Source organism: Notothenia rossii (assembly GCF_949606895.1).
Source record: "Notothenia rossii genome assembly, chromosome: 1".
NCBI lineage: Eukaryota > Metazoa > Chordata > Actinopteri > Perciformes > Nototheniidae > Notothenia > Notothenia rossii.
In genome coordinates, this window is record NC_136912.1 from 687829 (window position 1) to 703126 (window position 15298).

A 15298-nucleotide genomic window follows, 5' to 3' on the forward strand; every position below is an offset into this window, starting at 1 on the left:
GACGACCCAGACGTGTAGCTTCATTCAGGATGTACATTTATTTTCACTCCTGACGAAACAGCGACAGAAAGAAAACATTTCTCCAGTCAGTACTCTCTTTAACGTGCCCCTCTCCCACAGAGATCAGTATCAAAAGGGCATAACGTAAAATGTAACACAACATACCTGACGAAACAGCGACAGAAAGAAAACATTTCTCCAGTCAGTACTCTCTTTAACGTGCCCCTATACAAATTAAACAACACAGAAATACATTGTGAACACCCGTGAGACACTACAACAAAAATAAGTAATAAAAAGTAACTTAAATTGCATAAAGTCGACACTAAAACACGGAAATTGCTTCTGGCTGAAGAGCCGCCTACCTCTCCCACAGAGATCAGTATCAAAAGGGGAGAACGATGCATGAACCCCGCGAAAAAAAGGGGAACAGTGTCACATACATAAGGAACGTAGGGGTACACGCTAAAATTATAGTTCCACATACTGATGTGAGTCCTACTGCGTCAGGTATTAACACAAGATGAAACAAGAATAAACACAGATTTTGTGTAATTATATAGACATATTTACATAATATATTATATACAAATGAGACATAACTGTCCCTGTTACACTCACCCCGCTAGAATTATGCAAAATTCTGGGTCGCAAAACAATCCACATATAAACACACTGGCCATTACAACAAGCAACAAAACCATATGAAACAGCAATAAGAGCTTCCTACCTAAAGGATAAGAGAATGAGGGACTCGCTTGGGCCCAGCAAGAACCCACAGTACTCTACAGACAAGGTGAGGTGCAGTTTACACCCCACACCCTGGCCAAACGATGTGGATGAGCGAAAAATAAAATAAAAAAAGGCTCAATACAGCAGTATATCACCAGAGCACAAATAATGGCTAACACGCCACATTTCACACGTTAATAACAGCACGCAGCCTTATCTCAACCCTCAAGAAGGGACTCAAGTTGTGCCATGGACTCAATGAAGCGGCGCACAGGTCTAATGACTCTGCCGAATCGTGAGGTAACCTGGCCATCTACATGTGATGCTTGACGCTTATTGGCAGGGGGCCGTTGTGGCAGAGGAGCTGGGAAAGCCATTGGGGTCTCTACAGCAGTTGCAGGGTCACTAGAAACGGGGGTGACCAACACAGAAGGAGGTGGTGGGTGGTCTGGATGAACAGAGTCATCAAAAGGGGACTGCTCAAGGACCCATGAGGCGGTGCGGCCATCCTCCCCGTCAACATCCGAGAGGGAACCAGCTAGGGATGGCCCAGCTGTTGCAGCTGCTGTGTCTAACTCGGACACCTCTGTCCCATGCCAATCAGATGCCGGAGCGGTATCGGTCATGCTAGGGGTAGGTGCGGGCACAGGAGCATCATCTTCACCATCCGAGGCCTCCTCCAGCGGAAGGAAGTTGACTTGCAGCAGCAGGTTTCGGTGAACAACACGCTCATGTCCCTCTGGATCCCTGATCCGGTAGATATGGAGGGCTGGTTTTGAGGCCACCACAGTGTGCACAACAGGCATCCACTTGTCAGAAAGCTTGCATTTTCCCTTGGCGCCTTTGTTTGCCAGCAGCACCTGGTCACCGACAGACAGAGGTTGGCCCCTGACCCGTTTGTTATACTGGTCACTCTGATGTCTCTGCTCCGCTGTGCAGTTTTTCTGGGCCAGTGCCATGGCACAGTGCAGGTCTTCCAAGAGGGATTTCACGTAGGCATTGTAGTCACACACAGTCACATCATGAAGTACATTCCTGAACAGAAGGTCCACTGGCAGCCTTGGGATTCTCCCGAACATCAAATAGAAGGGCGCGAACCCAGTGGTCTCATGGACAGTGCAATTGTACACGAAAGTCATTGTCTGTATTATCTGCGGCCACTTCTGTTTGGAGCGAAGTGGTAGAGACCTCAACATGTTGCCCAGGGTGCGGTTGAACCTCTCTGTGCCGCCGTTCCCCATAGGGTGGTAAGGTGTGGTGTGGGACTTGTCAACCCCTGACAACTGCAAGAGCTCAGCAATCAGCTCACTTTCAAAGTTTGCTCCCTGGTCAGAATGAAGGCGCTGAGGGAAGCCATAAACACAGAAAAAGTTGTCCCACAGCTTCTTGGCTACTCTCTTAGCTGTCTGATCCTGGCAGGGGAAAGCATGTGCCAACTTTGTATAGTGATCGGTGATCACAAGAACATCCACAGACTTGTTGTGACGGTCTTCAGCTGACCAGAAGTCGATGCACACAAGCTCCAGAGGGGCAGAGGTCTTAATGCTCTCCAGTGGGGCTCTTGCGGAAGGTTCAGGAGTCTTGCTGAGAACACATCTGTGGCAGTGCTTCACATGATTGCGGACATCCTTCTCCATGTCGTACCAGAAGAAACGCTGGCGGGCCAGAGACAGTGTGCGGGGCTGACCTTGATGGCCAGCATGGTCGTGAACACCAGATAATGCATCTGCCTTTAGCGACTCCGGCACCACGAACTGGGACCTCTTCTGTCTAGTCAAGGGATCTTTCGTGACCCTGTAGAGGACGCCATTCAGAAGAGTCAGTTTATCCCACTGCTTCAAGACTCTCAGAGTCGGCTGACTCTCATTGTAGCGTTCCCGTCTGGAAGGCCTGCGCTTCCTGTCAACATAGAGAGCGACCCTGGAAATTACTGGGTCCTGTTGCTGGTGTGACTGCAGCTCAGAAAGAGATAGGGAATGCAACGTGTCCTGGCCAGGTGGTTCAAAGGTGGTGAGGTGATCAACCAGGGAGGCTGCACGCTCCCTAGGAGCAGAGTCCCACTCGTCCAAGGAGGAAAGAAGAGAAGAGACCTCATCCTCAGACATTGAACCTTCAATGGCGTCAGAGTGAGATGGACCCTCCAGTGACTGTGGTTGGCAGGTGAGGCGGAAGGCATCTTGCACAGACCCATCACTGACGTCACAGACCTGGTCCAGTAGCTCCAAGTAGGGTTCACGCAGCAACCGTTCCCTCAAAGGTTTCACGAAAGTGTCTCTGCTGAGGGCATCCGCCACCACGTTCAACCTGCCGGGAATATGTTTGATTTCGAAGGAATACGGAGCCAACTTAGCAACCCACCGCTGCTCACAGGCGTCAAGTTTCGGCTTGGTCATGATATATGTGAGAGGATTGTTATCTGACCAGACGGTGAATCTGTGACCCTTGAGCCAGTGGCTAAACTTCTCACAAACCGCCCACTTTAGAGCCAAGAACTCCAGTCTGTGTGCAGGATAATTGAGCTGGCTGCGACTGAGAGTTTTGCTTGCAAAGGCGATGGGTCTTGCCTTCTCCTCACCAGCAGAAATTTGGGACAGTACAGCACCCAGACCATCAAGGGAAGCATCGGTGGAGAGGATGAAAGGCCTATCAAAGTCTGGGTGTGCCAGCACCACGCTGTTGAGGAGTGCGTGTCTCAGATCATCAAATGCCTTCTCACAGGCAGGGGTCCAATCCTGAGGAGTCAGTTCTCGAAAGGTGCCAGCTCTTCTCCGACCGAAAGAGCCCTTGGCTTTCCTCTTCTGCCCTGCAGTTAAGGCGTAGAGTGGCTTTGCGATGGAAGAACAGCCAGGAATGAAGTGTTGATAATACAGCACCATCCCGAGGAAAGACCTGACCTTCCGCTGAGATGGGGTGCAACCGTCGTCGTTCATGAGATCCTCCTTCCCGAAAGCTGAGATGACCCTCACCTTCTCTTGGTCGACTGAGACGCCACTGCTGTCTATCACGTGACCCAGAAACCCCACAGTCCTGCGAAGGAAGTAGCACTTCTTCTGAGACAGCTTCAGGTTGTTGGCTCTGAGCCGCGAGAAGACAGTCTCCAGCCGTTTCAGGGCTTCCTCCTCGGATGGAGCAAAGACAAGCAGGTCGTCCAAATAACAGAGGAGGCTGGAGAAGTTCAAATCACCAAACACACTCATCATCATCCGCATAAAGGACGCGGGACTGTTGCAAAGACCTTGGGGAAGTCTGTTGTACTCATACAGGCCTAAGGGTGTTGTAAATGCCGAGTACTTCCTGTCAGACTCATGGAGGGGGATGTTGTAGAACCCCGATGTGAGATCCATGGTGCTGAAAAAGGCGTTTCCACCAAGGGCAGCAAGACAGTCGGCCTGGTGAGGCAGCGGGTGGGCGTCCTTGACGGTCTTGGCATTAAGCCAGCGAAAGTCAGTGCAGATCCTTAACTCTCCTGACTTCTTCCAGACAAGGACCAGCGGCGATGCATACTCACTGACTGATTTACTGATGATGCCTTTCAACTCCATCTCAGACAGCACCTCTCTCAGTTTGTGATAGTGTGCTGGAGGGACACGGCGATAGGGTAGCCTGAAGGGGTGATCATCAGTGAGATGAATCCGGTGGACGAACTCTTTCGCTTCCCCACAGTCCAGCTTGTCTTTGGAGAAGACATCCTGGTAAGTGAGCAACAGTTCAGAGAGTCTCTTTTTCCATTCATCTGACACCGCACAGCCTTCGAGGTCGATGTCTGCCAATCCACAGTCTTTAAGCTGCTGAGTGTGGGTAGAGCTGGCATCTGAGTTGGGAGGAGGGTCAGCTGCCTGACTGGTCTGTGGCCTATTCACACCCTGAGAGAGGGGAAGGTCTTCCATCGCGACACAAGTAAACACATCGGCCACTTTAGCATTGCGGCGTAGTGTCACGGGACTCTTGGTTGGGTTAAGGACCTTCATAGGGACCCAACGATCTCCCCACATGGGTGCCACAACCCGTCCCACAATAATGTCTTTGGGGGCTGAACGGGAGGAGGTGGGCTCCACAATGACAGTGCTCCCAGGGGACACAGGAACACTGCCAGGTAGCTTTCCCCACACCAGATACTCCTTCTGTGGTGCTAGAGTGATAGCTTGCCGTAGCTTGACCGTGCCAACCTTGTCAGGCAGTTCAGGACCAGACCAACGAGTGATGCAGCTGAGCAACTGAAGAAACTGCTCACAGTCGGGGTCTGAGGTGTTGGACTGGATGAGCTCCCAGTACTTCTCATCAGACTTCATCCTCTGTAATATGGGCCTGATGACGTTGCTACCAATAATGAGTTCGTCTCTCTGCCCTGGGACAAGGAAAGTTGGCACAATGAATTTAGAACCGTAAACCTCAATCTCCAGGTCATAGATACATCTGGGTTGTGTCATAAGGCCACCACAGCCAACTAGGACCACCTTCTCTGGCACAGGCTGAGGACAAGGGAGGACACCAGCAGCTCTAAGATTGGACTCTGCCTCTTCGCTGAGTGTGCATGACATGCTCCCTGAATCAAGCATCCCCCTTAAAGTTGACTGACCCCCTACTAACACTGGGGTATAAAACAAGTCATTGGCTCCTTCAACTCTATGTGAACCCACAGCAATCACAGTTTTGTCATCAGGAAGATTACTACAGCAGTTCACATATGTTGATCTTAAGTCATTTTCCTCACTGAGGGTGTCACTAGTGCCGCCCATGCTATCCCTCTCACTGCACGGGCGGGCTAGTTTAAACCAGCATTGGAGGGAGAAGGTGGCATGGCTGAGGAAGGAGAGGCCTGTGGGCACTGATTTCTTATGTGACCAGGACTGAAGCAGTTAAGGCATAATCTGTAAAGCCTGCAGTGTGCATGGGTTGAATGGTCCCTGGAGCCACAAACCTTGCATGGAAAGGACTCAGATGCCTGCTGGTAACGGGGTCGACCATTCTGACGGTGGACTTGTTGGTGGTTGCCTGGCTGACCATTCTGACGGTGGGCTTGTTGGTGGTTACCTGGCTGATGGTAGTCTGGCCTTTGACTGGTTGTAAGGGAAGCGTTGCACATAGCCAGAACTCTCTCAAACATTGCAACTACCTGTTGAACACCAGCGTCGGTAGTAGGTGGGTTGACGGTGGTAGGGGCTGGGTCAGAGACAGCAGAGAGAGGCAGGGATAAGGGGGACACTTGGGGACTCACCCTAGCATGGTCTGGCTGAGGCTGACTGTAAGCAAGGGCAGTGGCCGGTAGAGAGTTGGGAGGGGGGTCTGGTTGGTGCGCTAATGAGGCCTGAGACATCCCCAGATTGACAGGGCGAAAAGAATCAGTCACAGGGCTCTGACTATAAACTGACAGACCCACCACATTATGAGACTGCGCTGCTGTTTTTCTCACATTTCTCATATGGGCGTCCAGACGCTCCTGAACCTCAGCCGTGGTCCACCGCTCAGGTGCCTTCAGTTGGAATGATATGGCGAGACTGGGGTCAGGACAGTGATTAATGAACATCAAGACCACTTCTGCACTGGGGTCATCTACACATTTACCTCGCCTCCGGAGGCACTCGTCCGCAGCATCTATTGACTTGTTAAGGCGTATCCAATAGTCCATAGCACTTTCACCAGCACGTGGAACAGTGCCGTAAAAATCTTTCATGGGCAAGTTAGAGTATGACAGCTCACTAAAGTTACCCTTTAATATGTCAAACACAGCTGTGGGCAGGTCGGTCGCACTCAAGTCAGGTCGGCTGCGGATTGACACTTTCACCACATCCCTGGCTTTACCTGTTAGTCTTGACATAATCAGATCAAACCTTTCTACGTGAGTGTCACATTTCACTCTATTCAGGTAACATCTCATCATGTCCTCCCATTCATGAATAGAAAATACATCAGCACGATCACCCCTGAAGTAAGGCGGAGCCTTGGTGTCTGACTGCACCACAACCTTCAATTGAGACAAATCAGCCTGGTGGGACGGGTGTGGATTGGTGGGAGACTGAGGCTGGGCAGCACTGGGCTGGTGCATGGTGCTTGATATGTTCTCACCTATCTGTTTAGCCAAACTTGTTATCATTTCCCCAAAAGCTTCAACAGATACTACTTGTGTAAGTTTACGGTCTGGCTGCATAATAGGTGTGGAGCTTGCAGCAGGTGTTAATGTCGGGTTGAAATCACTAGCGAACCCAAATCTTTCACTACCTTTAAGTCGCTGGCCCCTCCCCAACCCAAATGTGACATCATGCCCACTAACATCCATATTGTTAATGACAACAACAAAAAAATCCCACAAAGCAATCAAAACACAGTTTAAAGCCACCCACAAGAGATAAAACACTAAAATAAAATAAAATGATAAAACACAGATAGACAGATATACTCAGTGGTAAGTGTCCTCTCAGACTCAGTGCATCTCTCAATTTGAATATGTACACTGTCCCTTTAACGCACCTGCCGTCGCAGCAAGAGAGGGGGAAAAAAAAAAAAAAAAAAAGAGGAAAAAAAAAACACACACTCCAGTCTTTCCTTCTTCCCGCCGGTGGGCAGCAGCTTTACCCCGGGGACCAGACTGCGCTGGTCGCGGATACAACGGGTCGTCACGGCACCAAGTGTAACCGGCTGTGTCTGACTCTGCGTTGTGTTGTGTAGAAAGACGACGACCCAGACGTGTAGCTTCATTCAGGATGTACATTTATTTTCACTCCTGACGAAACAGCGACAGAAAGAAAACATTTCTCCAGTCAGTACTCTCTTTAACGTGCCCCTCTCCCACAGAGATCAGTATCAAAAGGGCATAACGTAAAAAGTAACACAACATACCTGACGAAACAGCGACAGAAAGAAAACATTTCTCCAGTCAGTACTCTCTTTAACGTGCCCCTATACAAATTAAACAACACAGAAATACATTGTGAACACCCGTGAGACACTACAACAAAAATAAGTAATAAAAAGTAACTTAAATTGCATAAAGTCGACACTAAAACACGGAAATTGCTTCTGGCTGAAGAGCCGCCTACCTCTCCCACAGAGATCAGTATCAAAAGGGGAGAACGATGCATGAACCCCGCGAAAAAAAGGGGAACAGTGTCACATACATAAGGAACGTAGGGGTACACGCTAAAATTATAGTTCCACATACTGATGTGAGTCCTACTGCGTCAGGTATTAACACAAGATGAAACAAGAATAAACACAGATTTTGTGTAATTATATAGACATATTTACATAATATATTATATACAAATGAGACATAACTGTCCCTGTTACATAAATGATTAAAACCCCTTGTGTAGAAACTTTGAGGGACGTTGATCTACAAAGCGAAGAGCAACCAGTCAGTGTAACTCGACCCAAGCTCACAAAACAAAACAAAACATCGGTGCCCAACAACCACACATTTAAACCTCGTCAAGTAATACGATACGATAATACTTTATTTGTCAGATCAAGTCTGAAATGTGACTTGAGTCCCAGCAGCTCCATGTCCAACATCAACAGACAAGTATCCAGACACAATACATGAAACACAAGCAACAAACATTTAACATACCAGCACAATCAGTGAGAGACAAGCTGCTCAAGAGCCTTCAGCGTGCATCTGATCTGGGATCAGCTCTGTGTTTACTGAGAGGATTGACTGATGCACAAAGAGCCTTCAGCGTGCATCTGATCTGGGATCAGCTCTGTGTTTACTGAGAGGATTGACTGATGCACAAAGAGCCTTCAGCGTGCATCTGATCTGGGATCAGCTCTGTGTTTACTGAGAGGATTGACTGATGCACAAAGAGCCTTCAGCGTGCATCTGATCTGGGATCAGCTCTGTGTTTACTGAGAGGATTGACTGATGCACAGAGGAGTGCTTCAGTCTGACTGTATATATATCCCTTCAGGACATAACACAAATCTAAACATATTAAAACAATATCTGCTGGTCGAATGAAACGTACAAAAGACATATGAACACAATGCCATCCTTATTATATAGCTCTACTCTCGAACAGAATTATATTTCAATGGGCTTTCTCTTAAGAAGGAGAGAGAGAGGAATAAAAGAAACCTCCATACACACACGCGTATACAGACAATGTAAACAATGCCTGATATCTTCCGATGCAATCCCAAGCTCATTGTGTCCGTGTGATTCCCACACGACACACACCAGAGGCTGTTTGATGCTTTTGTAGAACTTTTCGGCTTCTTGTGGCGTCGTGAAGAGATGAATCTTGCCGTTGTGTAGCACTCTGAGTTTGCAGGGGTTGTGTTGGAATCCAAGGAAGGCGTTGATGTCAACAAACAACTTTGTAACGGTGTTAAAGTCGGATCCGGACCGTTTCTGCAGATTAATCCTGCGAGAATGATATCACCCCCGTCATGTGCGATGTCTCGACGTCTTGATTCACGGTAGACAAACTCCTTCTCCTGAAACTTTAAGAAGCGGGCGATGACCGCTCTGTGTTGGTTGGGTTTCCCCGACGCTAGCGTGCGATGAACCCGCTCCAGAGTGAGAGCCCTGTCAGGTGTCAGCTCAGCCGTCGTGTCAGCAGTGTTTGTTGGCCCTCGGCTCCTTCTCGTATACCAAACAGCCGTAGAGTCTTTCTTCTGCCCGGTTCTCCAGGTCGTCTGTCTTTGACTCAAGGTAAGCGATACGTTTGTTAACGGAGTCTTCTCTGCGTGGTGTATGCGGCCTTCGGCCTCGTTAATACGGGTTGAATTGGAAGAAACATCCCGTTTTGATTCTGTTACTTGAATCTCCAATGCAGCCATTGAGGTTGCCACGACAGTCAGACGTGTCCAATTTTGTTCCGAAATTCGCCCGCAGTGATTTGAACTCGCTCAAAACTTCCGCTATGTTAGCCATGTTGCTATCTTCTGAGTCGCTCCGTAGACTTGGCGGGGCTGTTTTAATCGACCGACTTCGTCCTTGAGTGAAAATATATATAATATGTATAAAAAATGTGCATTTATTTTCATTTTTTTGTAATCATTATTTGTAGTGTCTTCGGCCATCCTAAACTGAACAAATATTTGTTTCTCCGAATCGAAGGGGAAGATTACAAAAGCATTGTACACAATTTAAACCAATCAATGTTGTGTAATCAACAAGGGTAATCTGGTGTTTTTAGTCGATGAGTAGAGCAGATATCACTGTGAAATCAATCGACAGTGAGGGGAATACTTACTTCCTGGTGTAAGATCCTGCGTTATCCAATGGGAACGGACGCTCAACATTGCTCTCCGTAATACAATAAAGGGGACATGATCACATCGGAATATAATGTTCTTTTAAAAAACGTTAACTAAAGGGATCAATCTATTTGACACAGCTGAAGCTCTGGCCTTCCTTACAAACTCATTTATTAAAAATCACAGTTGTATTACACACAATATTTTGAGAAGAAAAATTCGTAACTAATGCACCATAATAAATTCTGACGAAAAATACAAATGATTATGAATACAAATAAAAGAAGCCTCCCGTGAGTTACTACAAGCTATGAAGTAGGTTTTAAAAACGTTTCATAGAATGAAGGCTCACTGCAGGACGTTGTAGAAATGCGCGTGTGCACCACGACAAAGGAGCCTCATTCACTTTACATTGCGGTTGTTTGCGTGGTGCAGACACGTACATGTAGCAGAGTCCGTGACTCCACCACGTACTGCGGTGTTTAGGAGTCGTGGTGGAGTCAGGCATTCTGGTGAGACCAGGTTGGCTGTAGCAGTAGTTCTTGACTGTGGCAAGATGGCCGCCGGTGAGCTACGCTGGCGACTCCCCCTTGAGCCATCTAGTGTTTATATATAGCTATGGTCTGAACTGCCTTCAATCCCAGACACAGAATGAAAGCATTCAGAGCAAGTGAAGTAAACACAACTCTATACCGAGGTCAGCCACAGAGAGTAGCTGCACAAACAAATACCTAATTACATATTCACAGAACAGATTATACGCTGTGAGCTGCTAATGAGAAGGAGGTTAGAAAGAAGGGATTGCTTCCAGGAGCTGACAGCAGCCACTGAGGCGGAGGAGTCCCGCTGAACTCCAGCACAAATTACAAGGGGGTAAACATTTGTGCGTTGTGTGTTTGCTAAAACAAGAGCCACTTGTGAAGGGTGTGGCCTACGTGGTGGACTATAACTGGGGCAAAGAGAAGAGAGACTTCTTCTTTGGGAAACACTTTGTTTTGTAGACAAAGTCAAATTAGAAGCGATAAACTAAAAACAGAAACATATAAAAGTGAACTGAAATAGAGAAACATGCAGCAGGACTGGAATATATTCTTGTTTGCCTCCTTCGATCAGCAAGAATATTTTACAATGAAAGGAAAGCCTGTCTCTGAGGGTTAGTCGCAGAGCGTTTATTACCTCTGTCCTTATCAGAGACCGTGACAGGGCTCTCAGCTGCACAGGTTGTAGACAATGAGCAGAACACTTTAGTCATGAGACTTTTTGATTGTTCACTTTGAGCAGGAATGCTTTAAAAGCTGCCCAGTCCAAACATATTCCACTGATGAGTAATCTCTGATCGTGACGTTGTGTTACCAGAGAAGCATCGCAGGCTTTGCGCTGAGCTTCAGATGATGGCGCTCATGGCTTAGCAGTGGAGAGGTACACTTCTGAATAACAAGATCTCCAGCAACTCTTTCGCAGTCCAAGATCACCAGCTGGCTTCAATACATGTTATTTATATAGTGCTTTTCCTGCTGCTCAAAGCGCTTCACCAGCAAGTAAAGAAGTCAAAGAACAACAAAAGTAAAAAGTGCTAAACTAGGTGGAAGAGGAGGGAGGGGGTAGTGGACTAGGAGTTGAAGGCAAGAGTGAAAAGGTGAGTTTTGAGGTCACAGAGGTGAGGGGGGGGGGGCAAGGTTGTTGAGGGCTTTGTAAGTGAATGTTAGTCACCATACTCTGAGCTACGTTGCTGAGGGTAAGGGCAGGCGGGACCACCCTCTCACCTCTCTCTTCTGGAGATGCATGAAGTTCTTAGTTAGGGTTCCTGGACGGTTGCTTTGGCTTTCAGTGACTGGATTGAACCGACACGCCAGGTCAACAAAGACCCCCAAAAAGCCCCTGAATTGAAACAACCCCCTGCTTCACAGCCCATCACCCTCATCAGCTCTGAAATGTGCTTCTCGTTTAAAGACTTTCCTGTGCGGACTGCTGCAGGGTGCTGGGAGAAAAGAAAGAGACGCAGAGAGGGAAAAAGAAAGCAGGGGAGTTTTTGGTTGTCGGGGCGACGGGGGGTGTGAGTCATTGGAACAATCTGCCTGTAATGAAAGCAGGCGGGGCTTGCAGAGGTGGATGGATGGAAAGAGAGAAGAGTGGGGGAATCCAACTGCAGGCAGATTGTTGACCTGATAATGGTTTAAACGGACGCTACAAGCCTCTCAACCCCCCCTCCCCCCCCCCCCCCCGTGTGTGTGTGCATACTTCTGTGCACACTGTAACGTTCCATATAACATCCATGAGCTCCATGTCATACCTGCGCTATATATAAAGTAGACGGAGAGATAAGGAGCTGTGGAGAACTGGAGGCACAGTTCACGTGTTTTGGACGTTGAAGCATTTTAAAGAGCAGATTCTGGCACAAAGACTTTGGCTGTCTCGGGTTGGAAGGGATTCACATACTTCAGAGTGTTTACAATCATTTACGAATGCACTAAACCTTTTGGCACTGACTCATAACACAGTCAGCATTTCTAATCTGAGCTGGGGCTTTCTGTCCCGGTGATTCATCTCAGTCCCTCCAACAAGTCCTCCACTACATATGGAATGTGTGAATGCTTTTCTAGAATGATGCATTGAGACATCTCCTGATCCAGGGAGGCTGTGGCTCAGTGGGGAGTGTGCTGGACTTTAAATCAGGGGATAGCAGGTTCAAACCCCACTGCAGTCAGCATGTCGTTGTGTCCCTGAGACACTTCACCCCAAAGTGCTCCTGTGGGGATTGTCCACAGTATTGAGTATGGAAGTCGCTTTGGATAAAACCGTCTAACATGTGATGTGATGTAATCCAACACAGACAGTTTCATCCCGCTGGCCATGAGACTACTAAACACCTGAACTTTGTAAAGAACATCCATCTGTTTGCATCTTGCTAATTATTTATCTATATATCATATTCCCTCTACTTATAGACTCTTCCTGCTCTTCTATTTTATGTGTATTAACTTTCACATCTCAAAACATTCTCTTCACTGTTTTCTCTTATATTTGCTTTATGTCCTGTATATATTCATGTTGCTCTGATGGAGCAGGACTCAGTTTTAGCTGCTGATAACAAAGCCTTGAATTTTGAAGAAATGTAAAATGAATAATGTCTCAATGGCTTTGAAACCCTGTGATGCTCATGCTCATTTAAGAGTTTATCTCTTTGCTTTTAGACTGAATCTCTGAAAGATCTAAAGTGAACCGAGACAGGCTCACAGAAAGGCCTCTCACACTGTGACAGCTCATGCTCCGTACTCTCACGAGAAACACAAAGAGGAGAAAGCTGTGGATGCTTTACTCTCCGAAATGCAACACAATGTTTAATTGAATTAGATTTAATTGGCATTCATTTGCCGTGGAGCAAAGGTCTCGTCTTACCCAGGGCCCTTAATGACTGTTCTCCGGGGCAGCATCGGTTACATGGAAATGTTTTGAACGCGGGATCACCAGAGCCCCAGATGTTTGAAACTCTTCAGAGAACATTTTCCAAAAGCAAGTTCTGTTCTCGCCATCCTCTGATCCACCGTAACAACGTGGTTTTAAAGAAAGCAGGGGCTAGTGTGGTGTCCGGACATTTAAGTTAATTGATTTGGTTCAATCCTTTGTCTTTTGCCTTGTCTTGTGACTTCCTGTTTTATTTTGTAGTAACATTTCCCTGTCGTTTCAGAGCGCTTCCTGTCATTGTGTGTATTCCCTCAGCCCCTCCTTAATGGCTGCCACCTGTGCCCCCTTACCTTGTGTGTTTATTTATAGTCTGCGTCTCCCCTTGTCCTGTCCTACCAAGTCTGCAGCCATCCCTCTTCCCTCTGCTCTTTCACCAGGTATAGTTTGATAGACTCCTTGTGTTGGAACAGCGGTTTTCAAAGTGTGAGGCGAGGGACCCGCTCCCTCTCTGTACCCGCGACGTGCATTACCGAACCCGCCCTGCGCACATATTGCCAATGAGTTCCGCGAAGCAACCGAGCCGTCGCCACAAGATCCGCCAGCCGACCCGAACCCGCATATATATGAGCAGTGAAAACGTGCAATTATTAACACACCGTTTCGTATTTGTCTCAAAAAGCGTGGGATGTTAGTTATTCTCTCCATCTAGGATGACACGAAAAGCCTCCCAGACGTTGGGTTTCGCTCTTGAGGAAGTGTTATTGAAGATGCTGTATTCTCCGTAGAGAGCTTCAGCTCAGCTTCAGAATGTGGCGCGCTCAGCAGCAGATAGATGCGCTGCAGAGGTTAGGATTATGCGCGGTCCCGCGGGGAGAGGTCTGAGGATTTAAACATTAAACTACATTATTATTATTTTAATATATTTATTATGCAACACCCGCGACCCGACCCGCATCATCTTTGTTTTACCCAGAACCGAACCCGGAAAAAAAAATGTTTGAAAAAATACCAGGTCACCCGTCAGGTACCCGATGCAGGACTCTGATCCCTGCATCGTCCGCCTGTGAGCATCAAAGGCGCAGACTCATCGTTCCCACTAAAGTAGGGGGGGGTAATAAGGAGGCAAAGCTTCCGGGAGCAAAGAAGGATTTATCCACGATGTTGGAAATGTTTATAATGTTTAAAAACAACATTTAAAACACAAAGATAAAAAGGTTTTAAAAAGTTATTGTTTCATGTTTTAAGCAGGTGACGCTACTCAGCCAATCAAATGGGTGCAGTCAGTGAGTCAGATTCAAACATGAGACGAGACAAGAAGAGAGAAGCAGTCATTCATTTCAAATGGCGTGCTCCAAAAAGAGAAAGGCAGCGAAAACAGCATTTAATGATTTCATGTTCTCTCACTGCACCTCTTTGAAAAGCAACTGAATACCCCTGCATTATAGCAACAACAACAACAACAACAACATCATCAACAATAATAATAGCAATAATAATTGGGCTGTTGTTATGTTCTCTGAGGGGAGGCTCACCTTCCCACACACTGAAAACCCCTGTGCTACAAGATTCTCCAAGGAAGTGTTTGTGATCCATACGTTTCTCAGTTTTTGATTCTAAAAGTGAGCGTTTTGTGTTTTTGATTAAAATACTTAGTTCATCTTGACCTGGTTCTGGTGCTGGGCATTTGGGTTCTGCAGCCTTGTGTGAATCGTAACAGTTAGACGAATAGAGAAGTTGGAGGGTTGAAGAAGTCTCTACAGAAGTTAGATGTTGGATGGAGGTGGAACAAGGGGCCGAGCAGCAGCAGCTGAGGCTTTAGTGGACTCCAGTGTCTCTGCGGAACAACAATAGGCTTGAGGGCCAGCCAGGGTCATGTTGTGATAGACGGCATGAGGATTACAGGGCCTTGCACCTTCTTTAGGACCGTCACCGCAAAGCATAACTGACAAGACTAATACTGCAG